At 40.6% G+C, this 16,428-nt stretch overlaps 1 protein-coding gene across 2 annotated transcripts in view; it reads right to left on the bottom strand.

The window, feature by feature from the left end:
• Rnf182 (ring finger protein 182) overlaps positions 1-16,428 on the bottom strand; it is a 53,437-nt gene that overhangs the window by 10,602 nt on the left and 26,407 nt on the right. Inside the window, exon 1 of one of the 2 annotated variants that reach the window (XM_063259902.1) lies at positions 8,297-8,696. The exons of the other annotated variant lie outside the window; for it this stretch is intronic. The gene's annotated coding sequence lies outside the window, so the exon portion shown is untranslated. Of the gene's footprint in view, positions 1-8,296; positions 8,697-16,428 lie in introns of those variants that run through there. 2 annotated transcript variants of the gene reach the window in all.

Raw genomic sequence — 16,428 nt, 5'->3', positions numbered from 1 at the left:
CATTTTTCCTTTCAAGAACATTAATATTTAAATTTTATATAAGTAATAGTCTCAGAATGAAGGTTTTTGCTATGCCATTTCATTTTAAAACAATCCTTCCTGGAATAACAGAAGGTAGGAAATCCCAAAATAACAGACTCAAAATATTTCTGAGATGTCAAGCACTCATTCTTGAAGTACAACAGCTGCTCTTCAAAGAATTTAACCTGCAACACCAATAAACCACACAAGTTGCTTGGTAGCATCAGAAGCAATGCCAGAAAACTTACTTTATCCCTTCTCTAAGGCCAAGCAGTTTAACTGGCAGGGAATCATAATCTGTTCATCTGTTAATGATCTAGAAATCTAACTACTTAGTTTTGAGAGTAGCTTCCATGCATATATCAAGAGGAGCGATTGCTGATGCATTGCTTGAAGCAATTTTAAGTCAGTAAGTAAAAAAGTAATGAATCTTCCCATACTAGGTCTAAATCTAAGGCCAGGATGATGACCACACCTTGCAGGCAATCCTGAAACAGAAGCACACAGCATCTTAAGTCAGGCAAGCCAGACTTGAGATTCAGTTCTGACTTGAGAAAAATGCAGTCTTGAACTAACGAGATAACCTCTGCCTCACAAAGCAACAGAAGTCACTTACTGCAAATATTTTGCATAAATAAGCACTATATGGAATACCACTAGGAATTTAGAAATAATGCATCCATTGATATTTTAGAAGTACTTCGAGCATTTTAAACTAATGGCAGAAAGAACATGCACTAAACACAGCTTCAGAGGTACACAGGTTTTTCGTCTGCAGACAGGTTTTCTGCAGCTCTGCTTAACTCATACTCTTTCTGCCACCAGTTTTAAAAGCCTGAAGTACTTCACATAGAAAGATATAATTTAAAATCACAGGTTAATAAGAAAAACTAACTTAGCAAAACTGACCGAATCTTCTTTCATTAAGCTAATGTCTTATTAATTCCTTTCCTCTACCATTTTCCTTGGCCAAGGTTTTAAAAACTCTCTAAACTTATTGACACTAAAATCAAATGTCTGTAGAAATTAACTATAATATCCGGTTGTCGAATGTCCCTGAAGGCCCATGCAATGAACTCAGAGTGGTGCTCCTGAGGGGCAGGACCTAGCGGGAGGTCCCTGGGTGGCCGGGCTGCCCTCCGAGGGGGGTTTCACTCTACGTCCTCGCTGGCTGGTGATGTAAGTGGCTTTCCTCCTCCACTTATATTTGAAATTTAAGATGTCTAAGACTTAAGTTTTGATTCTCACCTCTCTCCCCTACCCAACACATTTCAAACATTTATTTTCCTATTAAAATATACTGCACCAGCATTATCTCAGTTTTTCAGGCCCCAAACTAAGAGGCACCATTGATTCTACATCATACCTCACTCCTCACATCCACTCCCCTGGCCAAGGCAATTCTAGCTCCAAAATGTCTCCAACCTTCTACTCTCATTCTTTCCCCATTACCATCATCTACATCTCCATCACCAACATCCTACCTAACCCGACTTTTGACCTTGTTCATTACAAAACTGCCTGATTTATGTTCCTGCTTCTAATTGGATCCACAGCAGACTTTTCTTTGCAATAGTCAAAAAGTAAGCTTCAAAATATATAAAATGGATTATATTTATTGTCTGCTTATAACATTTCAGTAGTTTTCCATTAATAGGGATTAAAATCTGTTATGAATTAAAACTGGTGGTCAATTTAACACCAGATGAATTAAATCACCATGGTGCTGAGCGTGGATGGTCCACCTGAGGAAAGTTGCCAGCATAAAGAGACTTGGAGAAGAAGAGTGAGGCGTTGTGGGTTTCTCTAAGTGTTGCTGTTGAGCCGTTGGTTCTCCTTGAGGAGCTCATCATGATGAGCTTCCCGGTGTGATTTCAGCCATTGTCATCAGAGGAGCTCAGAACCTTGTTAGTGAGAGTGGCTGTGGTTCACTTTGGAGGAGCTCTGGTCCTTATATCAAGCATCACTTCCTGGCTCCAGAGGGTAAGATGTGTGCTGTTTAATCTCTAAGACAAACTCATCATGCTGGCTTTCTGGCATGGTCTCGACTGTTCTTATTGTCAGAACAGTCAGAACAGAGGCTGTTCTTATTGTCAGAACAGAGGCTCAGGGCCTCTGTTACTAAGGATGGCTGTGGTGCTTTTCAGGACAGCCCTGGCTCTTTATTATGAGTGTGACTTCTTGGCTCCAGTGTAGAACCTTCAGCCTAACAGCACAGCTCCTTCATCCCACTGGCACAGACTTCTAGCTTCCACTGCTGACCTTGGGGCCTTCCCAGCACAGATCCGTAAAACAGAGTGGCATGAATCCTTCTTGTGGACTCTAGAACTCCAGTTGGACTCATGGGAGGAATTGTCACAGGCTTTGGGTCTTCATCTGGACTTATGCAGGAGATTGCTGTGGGATACAGGCCCCTGAATGAATATTCTGAGTCTTTACTGTTGTGGACAAATTTCCTGTACTTTCTTGTGTTAAACTCTGGATGACCATCATAAACTAATATTATAAATTCTGTGTCCTGATTCTAACTGTTCTCCTCACAACCCCTGACTACTATAAAATCCAAACTCCATATAGCAAGGCTCTGTACAGTATGGCCTCTCTGCCTTTCCACCACCCCATCTTGAACCACTGTCCATTTTGCCTTTCTGTCACACTGGCCTTTGCTAAGTTCTGTGACAGCCCACTGTCCTGCTTTGGGCTGCTCCCCATGTGAAAAGTCACACCAAGCTTGTTTCTTCTCGTAGATGTCAAATACAGAGTCTTCCAGGAGCTCCTCCTCCACTTTCTCATTTTGGAACTCTCTTCCCTTTATTTTCTATTATTAGCACTCTGTTTACTTTGTTTAACAAATTTCCACAAGCCCAACCTAAGTAATGTGTTTCTTTGTTCTCAGTTTCCCCATGATAATGTAAACTTTAAGAATAAGAATGCTACCTACTGCTGTAGCACAAGGACCTATCACCAGCCAGCGGTGAGGAGATGTAAGCGTCCACTGTGTAAGTAAATATGCTGAATTCTCTCCAACACTTTTCCCCTTCACAGGTCTGCAAGGGCACGCACACTTGAAGTCAGAACTTTGTCTTGATAAATACCCTTAGATATATTCTGTAGTTTATACTTTAAATTAAAAATCTAATACCCCAATTTTTCTCTAAGGAAATATTAAATTGACTGAACTTGGCAAGAAATCTTGGATCAATATATACTATGCAAAAAGATTCATAAGTTAGATAGACAGCATAGAGGAAGACCTCAATGCATGTGGAACAAATGAATAAATTCCAACTTTATCTTAATCATTGAAACCCCATTTTGATAAATATTTGTTCACAGACAGCTTCAAGTTTAGGCTTATCAAAGGTATCTATTAATATAAATCAGAAAATAAAACCACAATAAGACTATGCCTGTGCCTCAGGAAAGCCCCTGAGGTGATATACTTTGTTCTTAAAGTTTTTAATTTTTCTCTAGATGTTTATTTATATATACTAAGCAAAAAAGCTATCACTGTAGTATCTCAATGTTGACAGCTTTTGCATAATTATAAGTACAGTAAAAGTTGGACAGATATTTTTGCAATAGTATTCTAAAAACAAAGTCACAAACCAAAATATTTTTCATTTTGTGACTCCTCAAACTTTTGCTCAGTTCCCATAATTCTAAAGAACAAACACTATCATCTCTTCCACAGCATTAATAAAAACGACAACAAGGAATATATTTACACTAGTGAGGGTCAACTGTACGCTGACTCTGCAAACTGTAACTGGTCCAATTTATGAAGTACTTCAACTAGCAACAGACAAAATGATTCTAAAAGAGAGAAAAAAATCACTCTCTCACTCCACCACATTTAATATACACCTAATCCAAGGTTCAGCAAAAGAAACGGAGAGAAAACTGTAGTGAATTTGTTTGCCCTGAACAGCCTTTCTCAAAAGGCCCTTCAAAGCAATCCTAATAGGTGTCGCCATGCTACACAGCTCCACAACGCAGCATGATTGACTGTCACACATTCAATTGTGAAGATAACAGTGAGGCAAAAATCTGCAATTTTTTAAATGGAACAAAAATGGTACTTGTATAAAAGGAAAAGTGTGTTAGGGGAGATAATTTTGTATTTCCCACATATTAAGGTTAAGTGATTTTGTTGTGTGATAGACACACCAAGCACTCCATTCCCAAAAGGCAAACCCAGAGGAGGTTGCTTCCATTCTCATCAGCTCAGGGAATGAATGTGTGCTGGGTTTGGATGAAGGTTTTTAAGTTACGAAAAAAAAGTTCTTATTTGTATAGCTGAGAGAAATACAGCTCAGCTGTTGGTATCATTGAAAACAGTCAGAATTAGTCTGTGCCAATAAATCTTCATGGAAAGAAGCAAAATGTAAGAAACTTGCAGAGAGCTAAGACACATAAAGAGAAACAATCCTACTGAGGACAGCCACGAGTCACATAATAAAGCTACATTCTGAAAGCTCTGCTATAGATGATTTGTGTCACGCTGGGAACATCTGTCAGTGCACTTCCACAAACCTAGACGGTGCAGACCACTCATGTGGCACTTGATACAGTCAAGAAATGCAAGAAACAGCCAGGCGGGGGGGGCGCATACCTGTACTCCCAGCACTCAGGACACTGAGGCAGGAGGATCCTCGCAAGTTTGAGGCCACCCTGGACTACACAGTCAGTTTAAAGCCAGCCTAAACTACATAGGAAGACTCTGTCACCAAAAGTAATAGTAATAACCAAATGAAAGCAACAAGACAAATGGTAACAGCACTGCTGCCACTGCAACATGGGAGACTGTTCTATAGAAAGCTTTTATAATGCAAGAAATATATTCTAAATAATGATAAAATATAGCATAATAAATACCTAACCAGCAACACGGTGGTTTATGCTAATCGTTGTTGAGTATTATGTACTGTACACTATAATTTCCCAGGACTAGCAGTACAGTAGCTTTGTTTCCATAAGTATTACTGTAGCCACATGGGTGATGTGCTGTGCTAGGATGTCAGGCCGGCCAGCGCAGTATAGGTGACAGGAGTTTTTCAGCTCCATTAGCATCTTATGGAACCAGCACCATATACGTGGTCTATTGTGGATGGAAATGTCATTACACCATGCATAAATGTAGTCCACAGCTAGGGATGGCCAGTAAATATTAGGCCAAAGCAGAAATAGGGCACAGCAAGAAATAAAAATAGATACTGCTAGGCAGCAACTTTTGAAAGGCTTTAAATCCATCTTCGAAAGTTCTTCATCGATCAAGTGACAACCAGGGCTCCACGAGTGACAGGAAGATGTCTAGACAGTGCTAAAGAGATGCGCTCTCTTGCCTTGGCTTTTATTTTCAGTTGTAAGTAAAGAAGTTTATACACCTGGTCCATGATAATAAATACAGAAATAAAAATGCAAAATCTCAGAATTAGTGAAGAAATTCTAAAGCCCATCTGCATCTGAAAATAACTGAAGTCATGAAAATAAGGCTGGCTTCCCCAGAAAGTCAGTTTTGAGAAAAGAAACCGATAGAGCTGAGGACCTAAAGGAGACTCTGGGAACAGAGTTAATGGGTTTGGAAAAGAAAACAGAGGAAGGAATCAAAGAGGATGAGGGAGAACAGGTCAGCCCTCAATCCCAGAAAAGAAATGCAACAAGAGGTGTCCAAGTAGCAAAGGGGTCAATAACAGGGGCACAGGAAAGGGGTTCCTGTAGCCACAGAGAGCAGACTGCAGGGAATTCTGGGTGAGAGTCGGCAGGGGGGGAAGAGAAAACAGAGCATAAAATGTGAGTAGACAGAGTAACAGAAAAAAGAAACCAGGAGAACATTTGAACAGTCAGTGAAATATAAATAAATCAGAAGACAGTATTTTTGTACGTACAATGATGCTAAATTTGGGCTTTTAAAATATATCAGTTTTTTCCACCTGGCAGTAATAACAACCAAAGTGCATGGAATGCCAGACAGCAGGCTCAGTAAACAGGAGTACACAATGAGAGTTGAAGTGTCGGTTTTGCTTAACAACAGTGACAAATATGTTAACAGACATTTAAAATTAGGTGAAACTGTGGGAATTCAGAATCAAATTTCTTAACCTGAAAAACAGTATTCTTCTGACCTGCCAAAACTGAAAACTGGAGCATCATTGATTTTAGAGCTGCAGACAGACACTACTAAGTTACTGCATAATAATGGTACAACTGAGACAGGGAAAAAATCCCGCCCTGGGCCACGGAAAGCCTTGGAAGGGGCACGTGGCTGCAGTGTGACTGTTAACAGCCAGCAGCCACAGGACTGCTGCTGGCATGCAAAAGACCTAGGGGTCTGAAGGCCACGAAGTCATGATTTCATGATGATCCTTAAAAAAAAAAAAATTACCATTCTGAAAGTGCAAAACTAAAGGAAAAGACTCGAGAATATATAGCCTTTTACATACAATTTGATTTCTGTTATATCTCTGAGGTCACCAAATAATTAATGGGGTAAAATTGGAACGTAAAGAAGCATTTCAATTCATAAACAATGAATGGCACAATTCTGATATTGTTTCGCAACCTTTGGTAAAAGTAATGATCTAGCTCAGCACTGGCAAGTGACTGCCAGGGAGGCGTGAGCTGGTAAATGGGTGTAGAGGCACACAGTCACGCCCTTACATAGCATCTAAGACAGCTTTCCTTCCAGTGACAAAGACTACATGACCCTCAAAGCCCAAAACACTTAATATGGAGCCTTCAGAAAAGTCTGCCAACCCCTGATATAGGCAACAATTACCAATGGTTTCTAAAACCTCTAGGGAAAAAGCTGATGGGGAAGCAGGTAACATATAGATCAAGGACACTGTGTTGACTGATGAGGCTTCCCGTGACAGCGGGACAAGGTGTCATGTGTCTCCTGATTCTGGGCAGCAGTAAGTACGCATCATCTCCCCTACCTAGCTAAGGATGGTGGCGTGTACCTCTAATCCCCGCATTCTGGAAGATCCAAGTTCAAGTCCAGCCTGGGCAACTAAATGCTTTAATGAGACTGCCACTGCATTTAAAAATAAGTTAATTTTTAAAAAATAAACCTTGAAAGGGATGAAGATATAGCTCAGTACAAAGATTCCGGACTCAACCCCCAGCATTACCAAAGCAATAACACAACACTGAAAATCTGATCAAACCTCACTTCTCACTTGCAGCTTACTGAGATACAGGGGACAGAAAATCAAATAAACTCCACCATGGGACACAGCTGGTTAAAATTCAGACTGTGGGAAGTTTCACAGAACAAAGATTTGGTTTTCTCAATAAAGAAACTGCATACAAAAGAAGCGTAGAACCTATTGACCAAGAGAAGCTTAAGATACTTATCAACTAAATGCATATATAGTCCCAGAATGCAAATGTTGGGATTTTGAGTCTAACAACCAACTAGGAAAAACATTTACAAGACAATGCAGGATATATGAATACCAATCATAAACTTGAGAGTAAGAAATTACTGTGTTGTTCTCTGCTACGATAACAGTGTGGTTTAATTTTTAAGGCACTCCATTGTTTTAAGGATGCATACTAAGGTATTTACAGATGAAATAATATGACATCTGGTCTTTGTTTCAAGATAATTCAGTGGGGAGGGGGCAGATAAATGAAGCAGGATTGGCCATATGTTGATAACCACTGAGGCTGAGTGATTAGGATAAAGGGATTCATTACACCATTTTCTCTACTGTTGAATATATTTAAAATTATTCCATAATAAAAAGATAAAAATAAAAATCACCAGCAAAGCTTTCCACCTACTTTCCAAAATTTGTGTTCGTGGACGCTTCATTTCTCCTCTACTCATCCTCCACGCATGTTCATTAACCAAATATTTATTGAACACTTTCTATAACACGGACCCAGGACTAGGTACTGGCAATAGCCTTGACCTTCGAGAAAAGTACAATCTAAAAGCGGAGCCATTAAGGAACTGCTAGTACAGCACTCGGTGGTTTGCTGCAAGGGAGAGAGCCCCGGGCACCTGGGGGATGCAGACAGGAGCTGCCACGCCTCATTCCCACTGTTCAACATTGTCTTGTTGTTCAGCTCACCTCTTCCGACTAGCTGTTTTCTCTCCTAAGGAAGAGATTCCCTTTCTTTAAGTGGCTCTGTTTACTCCATCTCCTAACTGCCCACGCCACGATTCCACGAAGGTGAAACACGGGATTCTGCCTGTTCCATTCTCCCAGTGCCATGGCTTCGATGGGGACGGCTCTGACAGCCCCCAGGCTCCCACACTCACCCAGGGCTCTGCGGCTGTTTTCCTGCTCCCTAGAAAAGGAACACGCATGCACACGTCCACACTGCATGGCCAGCGCAGTCCTCGGCCCCATGTCTCCACCCTCACTCACAGCTCACCGGAGTGGCTGCATAGAATGAACAGCCACGCACAGTCCTCACACCCAGGAATCCACCCGTGTGGCCAGGAGGAAAGGGATGAGAGCTGGCAAAGGAAAACTGTCAGGGTGCAATTCAGGCACAGCAGTGATAGAGGTAAAAGCCACAATAAGAAGACAAGAAACAGCAGCTCACCAGTCGGAGTGGCATAAACCATTAGCCTCTGACATAAGTAAGTGGGGCACTTCAGTCTTTGAGACGTAAAAACTGTGGTAGTGGACCCTTTCAGGCAAACATTTTTTCAGGGTTTGTTTCATCTGTGGTGTTTCTTTTGTGGCTGCTGCTATTACTTTATTTTTGCCTAACTTACAATGTGAGGGTCACTCCGAAGAGAGTGGTGGATTCAGGCAAGAATATTTGACACAGGAAGTCCTGCTAAGCCACTGCCTCGGCTGCTTGCTAAGTTACCATCATCTCCCTGGAGGGCAACTCCGGCTCTTGACAGTTTAGGATGCACGGGCAGCACCGTGGCCCTTAACACTGGATAAATGCACTGTGTGATGACCAAGTCTGAGGACAAACCCCAAAATTGGGCCACAGTAGTTGTGGCTAAACCAATCCCAGCTCTCTCTAATGAACAGGCCATGGGATCTTAAGTAAATCACTTGTGTAAATCATCTAATCTTTTTGGGTCATGGCTTTCCATTTGAGAAATTAACTCTGAGCTTGACGTCTAAAGGCCTTTCTGCTCCAGTATCACAGGGCTGTGACCAGAAGCAGCCTTTCAACGTATGAGGTGTGAGCAGCAGCTCAAGTGACACCTGAGAGCATTTCTACCTGGAAAGCAAAACACTGGTGTCTCTCTCACTTCTCCAGGGTGAATTTTCTTCTTAGGATCTAGTACATAGTAAGAACTTTATCAGTGTTAACTGTTATTAATGTAAATTACTTCTAAGTAAAGCACACTGTTATATAACAATAAAACATGCTGAATAGAAAATGGTGCTTTGAAGTCAAAGAAAAGATCTGTTTGAATCTCCGCTCCACCAATCACGAACTATATGACCTTGAACATGTTCTTTAAAACACCTGAATATCTGTCTCTTGGTTGTGATGGGAGATAGTACTGATCTCACAGGTTTGTTGGAAAGATTAAGCAAAAACAACATATATCATGTATGATTAAATAAATACAGTTCCTTCTCTCCCAGCCAGTCTTGGATTAAATTCTTACAAGTTGTATCTGATTTCTATCCCTTTCTGGTTTCACCCTGCATTTCCATTCATGAACCAACCTTCATGGCCTCGTATGATTAACAAGGATTCTCTCCTTGACCAAACTTTAAGGAGGCTTCTCTGAGGCCTCTTCTCAGAGTGTCTCAACCTTTCCCTTTAAGAATCACAACTGCCAGCACAAACCATTTCTTTCACCACCCACACAGAGACACTTGAACAATCACTAGCACGGCTTCTACCAACTCGAGGCTGCGTCCCAAGATGACCCTCACTGCTCTTAGAACGTCTGCCTGAGAAAGCTCAAGCTGCTCCAACAGGACCGTCGGTTCCAAGCAGCAGTAGCTGGTAGGCTCCTGACCTCCCTTTTCTAGAGCGTTTATTGATTTGGTAATTAAAAATCTCATCCTTGACCTTTTCTGATATAAATCTTCTACCTTACAGAAATGTCTCAAGGACCCCACCTTCTAGAAATGCAAACGCCTAAGGAGATACTTCTATCACCCACTTCTCCCGAATACTGGCCTCATTGCAGAGGGCCATTTGTAAAACTACCTCTTCTTCTAAAGATGCATTTATTTCTCCTTCAAATACACACCAGTTAACAAATAAACTGCCTAACTATTCACACTCACCACCCCTCTTAGCAGCCATTAGCACCTCTCCTTTAGCACACCTAGCAGTTTGCACACTCAGCACTTTAAAGGTCCCCTGTCTTCTGTTTAGGTGGAGCTGAGCTCGGCTTATGCTGATCTCTGTGCCCTACTGTAGAAGTAATGAATAAAACCTGTTTTGCCATCTCCACAAGTGTCTGGTGCAAAAGTTTTATTTAGCATTATACACTTTGCAAACACTTATTAATTGCTTCCTGTTATGGCTTGGATCAAAACCAAAAGACCTCAAGTGCGCAGGGCCAGGACTTTTGGAAGGTGACTGAATCATGGGGGTGATACAGCTGGCTTGTCAGGAGGTGGTGTCTAGCTGAAAGAGGCAGGCCACTGGAGACATAACCTAGAAAGGAGTATCTTCCTCCTTGGCTCTTCCCTTCTCTCTCTACTTTCTGATCACCATGATATGAACAGCCTTCCTCTGCCAGACCCTTCTACATTACCTTCCTACCTTGAAACCAACCAACTAGCGATTGCAATCATGGCCAAAATAAACCCTTCTTCATCTAAGTTACAGGTACAATGTGATAGTGACTAAAAAGTGACTAACACAGATTTTGGCATCTAAGTGGGGTCATTTCTGTAACTACCTGACCATGTGGTTTTGAAGCCTTTAGGACTGACTTGTAGGAGGAGTTTAGAAAGATCTGGTGATGTCAGCTATAACCCAAAATTGATGGGAGATTCTGGTCAGAGCTCAGAAGACCAAGATACTGATAAAAGTGTCATTGGTAAAGACCAGGCTCAGGAGATCTCAGTTGGGAACAAGAATTCCATTAGCAGTTGACCTACAAGCTATATGTAGTTTGTTTTGTTTTTTGAGGCAGGGTCTCAATATATAGTGCAAGCCAGTCTTGAACTCATGATGATGCTCCTGCCTTAGGCTCCCAGATGCTGTGATTACAAGTATACACAACCACACTCAATGTAGTATAAAAATTTTGAGGCAGCCCAATGTTTAGGTTGTGGAATGAGAACTACCAACATATTTTAGCCACGTTTGTACTAAATCAGGCATAAAAAGCCCATTTGAAAAGTTTTCAGTTTCCTCAGAAAAGTACAGCCTACAAAAGTGGAGCACAGGAGAACCTGGCTGCCAAAAGATTAATATTTAATCTTATAGCCAGGTACTTTTCATCAGGACAACAGATAAGAATGCCTTGAGAACATTCTGAGAATCAGCAAAACCTTCCCAGGCAAAGAGGTTCTCAATAAGAAAAGAGCCCTAGGCACGCTGCCCCAGAAAGGGCACCTAGAGAATTTGTCCCCTAGAAGCCTTTACATAGCACTCAGAGGCTGCAACAGCCATGGTCCAAGAAGGTCTGGACACTGCTAGAGCTGATGGCTGACTCTGGTGTCATCTATACGGTACGAGTTTTATAGGCATGCAGAATGCAAGAGTTTTGGGATCAGAAGGGCTTCCACCAAGGTCTCAGAGGAAGGCCTGGGAACTAGGTAGTGTGCCACAGAAGAGCAGTACATGAAACTGTGGAAGTGAAGCCAAAAGTACAGTGAAAACTCCAGAAAGTTGGAGAAACCAGGATCATAAAACATCTGAGGAAAGCCACAGACTGTCAACAAAGCCACCTCAAAAGAGAGGCCACAAGAGCTGCAATCTGCAATGCTGGAGGGCAGAATTACAGAACCCATTTGGGATGTATGTCTCACCACATCTTGCCCAGGGTGCTTGTTTCAGTCTTGCTTTGGTATCATTTTTTTGTATCCTCCTATTCTTTCCTTTTGGATTAGGAATGTTTACCATATGCCATTGAATGTTGGCAGTATTTAACTTCCTTTCTGATTTTTATAGGGGTTCACCATAAACCAAAATAAACGTCACCAACCATAAATTACAGATGTCGAGTATTTCATCCCAGTAATGAGAAAAGTGACTAAGACACTTTCCATGTGCCAGGTACCCTCACCTACCAGTGATTAAGACATCACCTTCCTGGCAGAGGCAGCAATGTGGTAAAGAACACAAAATACAGCACTAACAATGCAGCCAGACAAGTGCCAGTAGTTCAGAGTTCTACTGGCAGTAGCACAACTGCTTTATTGTGCAAAGCCCTATTTCTAGATCTCTACCCAAAACAATCACAGACTATAAAGCAGGACCAACCTCCATGTGCCTAGTAACACCACCTTACATTGTGCATCATGCTGTAATTTTATCAAGGATTTTGATATACATCATGTTAACAGAGTTACTTTCATATTGGGATGAATAAAAGTATACAACACTTTACAATTTAGAAATACTTTCACTAAAGTACTGCTTCTTAAAGTATGTGAAGTAGCCATTAGTATTCTCTACATGTTACTAAATAATTAAAACCCTACTAGCACTCTTTTTCTATCAACTAATCTACCAAATAATTATCTGGGTGAGGTGGCACATGCCTGTAATTACAACACTCAGGAGGCTGAGGCAGGAGGATAGCAGTGAGTTCAAGGCTAGCATGGGCAACATAAAGAGTTCAAAGCCAGCCTTGACTACATAGCAAGACTCTATCCTCCCCACCAAAAAGAATTTTCTTCCGTATATTCCTAGAAAGCATCTGATTTTCTCTTTTACATTCTTCAGTGCAAAATATGTAACTATGTATATAATATAATTTCACAAATTAAATACCTTGAGCAAAAAATGTATTTTAACATGTTATGAGCTTAATTTATGGGCTTATATCAATTCAAAATCAACATTATAGCTCACTATAATGTTGTTTACTATACTGTTACATAGAAAATAAAGCACCTGACGTATTTAGGTTAATAATTTAGAATTAGTAATTAAAGGTTTTGTATTTACCCAGCAAAATATCAGTAAAACGTTGGCATACCAGAATAGGTGGAGGTACTGTCTCTGGATATTTCATGTGGGCTTTTTAATTTCTATATTATAATTAGAAGTTGTCATAGTTTATGTCGGTGGTCTCCCAGGCCTCATGTGTTTACATTATGCATCTGTGACTGGTTCATTGTATAGTGCTTGGATTGATGGTGTCAGTGCTCCACCCACATAGGGGTGGAGCCAGGAAGTGATGTAATGGCAGGAAGAAGGTGTGTCTTACTCTCTTGCGGGTTTCCACTTGCAGTTTGCAGCTGCCATGAACTGTGACCCTGCCATGCCACCCTGCCTTGGAGCCAACTGAGTATCAACTGAAACCTCCAAAAACTGTACGAAATAAACCGTTCCTTTCCCAACTTGATGCATCAGGTATTTTGTCTCAGCAACAAGTAAAAAGTAACTAAGACAGAAGTATTAAATGCTAAAGGCACACAAAAATTAAGCAATCTGTGCTATTTTGCTAAAAAATAGGAATAACTTGATCGCAGTCATAAAGTTAAATATTTAGTTTTCCTAAAAAGCTCAAATTAAAAGTGGTCACAATTCTGCATAAATTAAAAATCCAGATTTACACTAAAGCCATTATTATTTCACAAAACTGCTTTATATATTTATCTTAGCATAAGAAGCAATGAAGATCTAGCTGATTCAAATGAAAATATTTCAGAGATCAGTATTACAATAACACTACAGATAAGTTTATCCCCTTTTACAGAACAGTTTCATCTCTCAGCTATTAATACATACTGAGTAGAATTCCCCTTGTTCAAATTTTGCAAAATGTTTTGTGTCACTGCTGTTCCATCATTGTATCTGGAGGAGTCTGTTTATTCTAAAATAGGAAATGAATTTAGAGAAAAAAAAACATTGCATGACCAAAGATCTCTTTCTCAAGCTGTCAAGTACAGTAACGACACTAAAGAATGTTTTGGAGTTCCACCTCCATATACAGTGAAATAGCTTATATCAGATCAACCTTTTCATGAAGGAAAGTTCTACCAAAAAATTACAAAAACAAAAACAGTTCAACTCATTGGAGAACGACAGAAGCAGCCAGGACTAGAGAGGTCAAGGCTCTGAAAAGAAGGGAAATACACTGAAGGAGACTTCACATTCTCTGCTTCTCTTCTCGGAAAAGAATTTGGAATTGCTATGCACATTTGGGGACTGAGAGGCCAAGAAGAAAGCAGCAAGTCAAACATGTCAGTACAGACACTCAAACTGTTGAATTTAGATTTACCAAAGCAACCAGACCTGGAACAGCCAAAATCTCAAATAAAACAGTAGCATGGAGCAAGACCAACACAGTCCCTTCCAAGATTCCTATGTGGCATAACTACAAAGCCGGGATTGGGGTGTCCAGGAGGTTAAATACTAAACAGATTTGGGGAGACTTACAGGGCTGCAAAGAAAGTAGAGTCCACGTCAAACACCCCAAGTCTTCAGTTGGGAGCTCTAAAAGAACTATGCCCTAAGAATAAAGAGACCCAAAAGTAAACTAGTCCTCAAAAAGAAGGAACACAAGACAAAACACTGTCGGTCCATGACTGAATCAAAAAGACCCCTACTCTGTCAATCAGAAGAAAATTAAGGGTCCTCTGCAGAAAGATGATAACTAGGGCCTCTATATTTTTTCGAATAGTCAGTCAGATGTTGCATCAGAAGTAAACAAACATGTTAAATGCCAAGACCAAATGACCAAAAGTCAGAAGACAGGTGACAAAACTGGTGATCCAGATACTGAAGTTAACAGACATGGACATGAAGAGAACTTCAATTAATATGCTCAAGAAAACAGATGACAAGCGAAGGATTTTAGCAGAGACCTGGAGTCTATTTTTAAAAGAAAAAGAATCAAAATTGTCGCACTTGAAAGTACAATAACTAGAACAGATTTACCTTGACATGACAATGGGGCAAAAAGGGTTGATAAATCCTCTCCTCGTACAAAGCAACTGCAAACCTGGACAAAACTGTCAAGAACAATTAATTCAGCACTCTGGAAACTCCACATGCAATAAACTAAGCAGAATTTACTCCTGGAAATTACTGAACTCTGGGTAAAATTAACATAAGGCCATAGTGCTTTTGCCTGGGGCAGCTCCTATTAGTCCACGCTTCCTCTGTCTTCAGTGTAGTAATTCAGCCAATGCAAACCAGACTCTGAAAACCCCGCAGCTTCAATGCCACCGACAAGGAAGCTCACTTGACATGAACTGCTGTAGATCATAGTGGGGATATGGGTCAGAGTTTAACCAAGAGACAGCAGCTCCTCTAAGATTACAATCACGTTTAGGGGCAAGTCACAGACTATTCAGATGGGAGACAGGGCTGTGTCTGGTGTTTCAGATATTAAGATTGTTAAAGGAGGCTTGAAAAGCTTTCCACAGAGTCAGGGATGACCAGAGCTGGGCAATACAGGCAGGAGACTACAGTGAGTGGACACCAGTCACACCTGCGTGCCCAGCACGGCCTAAACACACGGATGGAAAACATAGAAGACAGCCCAATGGAAGAAAACACAGAAGAACTTGAAAACAGCCTGAAAGGTGTACCAACTTCCTGGCCCACATGCAGATATATCCATAAAGTATGAGCATAAAGGCTGGAGCCTCACTGATTCGAGGTATCCGAGTATAACTTCAGCCAATCTGTGGCTCACCCTCAATCTATGCAGACACCAGAAAAAGCATAGGCAACCAGGCTTTAAAAAGAATTTTAATGAGAAAAAGGCTGAGCATCAACAGCTGTATATTATGAAGATAACAGACTTCAGAACTGTAGGGTAGCTAAGTTATTTATCACACACAAACCTTCAGTCACTACTTCCACTGTCATAGGTAAATAAATCACAGTCTTCAGTTGCTAAATAGATTACTTTAAATAAGCAGTAGTCAACAAAAACAAAATAGCACAAGAAGGTGTGAAAGCAGCCAATAAAAACTGTCTCTGAGTCTACCCAGATGTTGGATATTGCAAAGATTTCATTCGGGTATTAAAAAAGGATTTTTTTTACAAAGTTGAAATAATTACAGAAAAATAAGGCAAAAATGACTCAGCAAATAGAAAATCTCTATAAGGATGTTATTTTAAAGGAACCAAATAGAAACTCAAGAGTTGAAAATTTAACAATAGCTGAAATAAAACTTCAGCAGAGGTGCTCAATAGTATATTTCTGATGGCAAAGTAAGAATCAGTAAAAGCAAGATAGAGACATTACCTAATCTGAAGAACAGAGAAAAAGAAAGAAAGTAACAAAGATAGACAAAGGAAAGAGATTTCTTT

The sequence above is a fragment of the Cavia porcellus genome, unplaced genomic scaffold, assembly GCF_034190915.1.
Source record: "Cavia porcellus strain 051 isolate PalLab524CR breed Dunkin Hartley unplaced genomic scaffold, mCavPor4.1 scaffold_13, whole genome shotgun sequence".
Lineage (NCBI taxonomy): Eukaryota > Metazoa > Chordata > Mammalia > Rodentia > Caviidae > Cavia > Cavia porcellus.
Note: the sequence above shows the minus strand (reverse complement) of the source record. Positions and strands in the feature narration are given on the sequence as shown.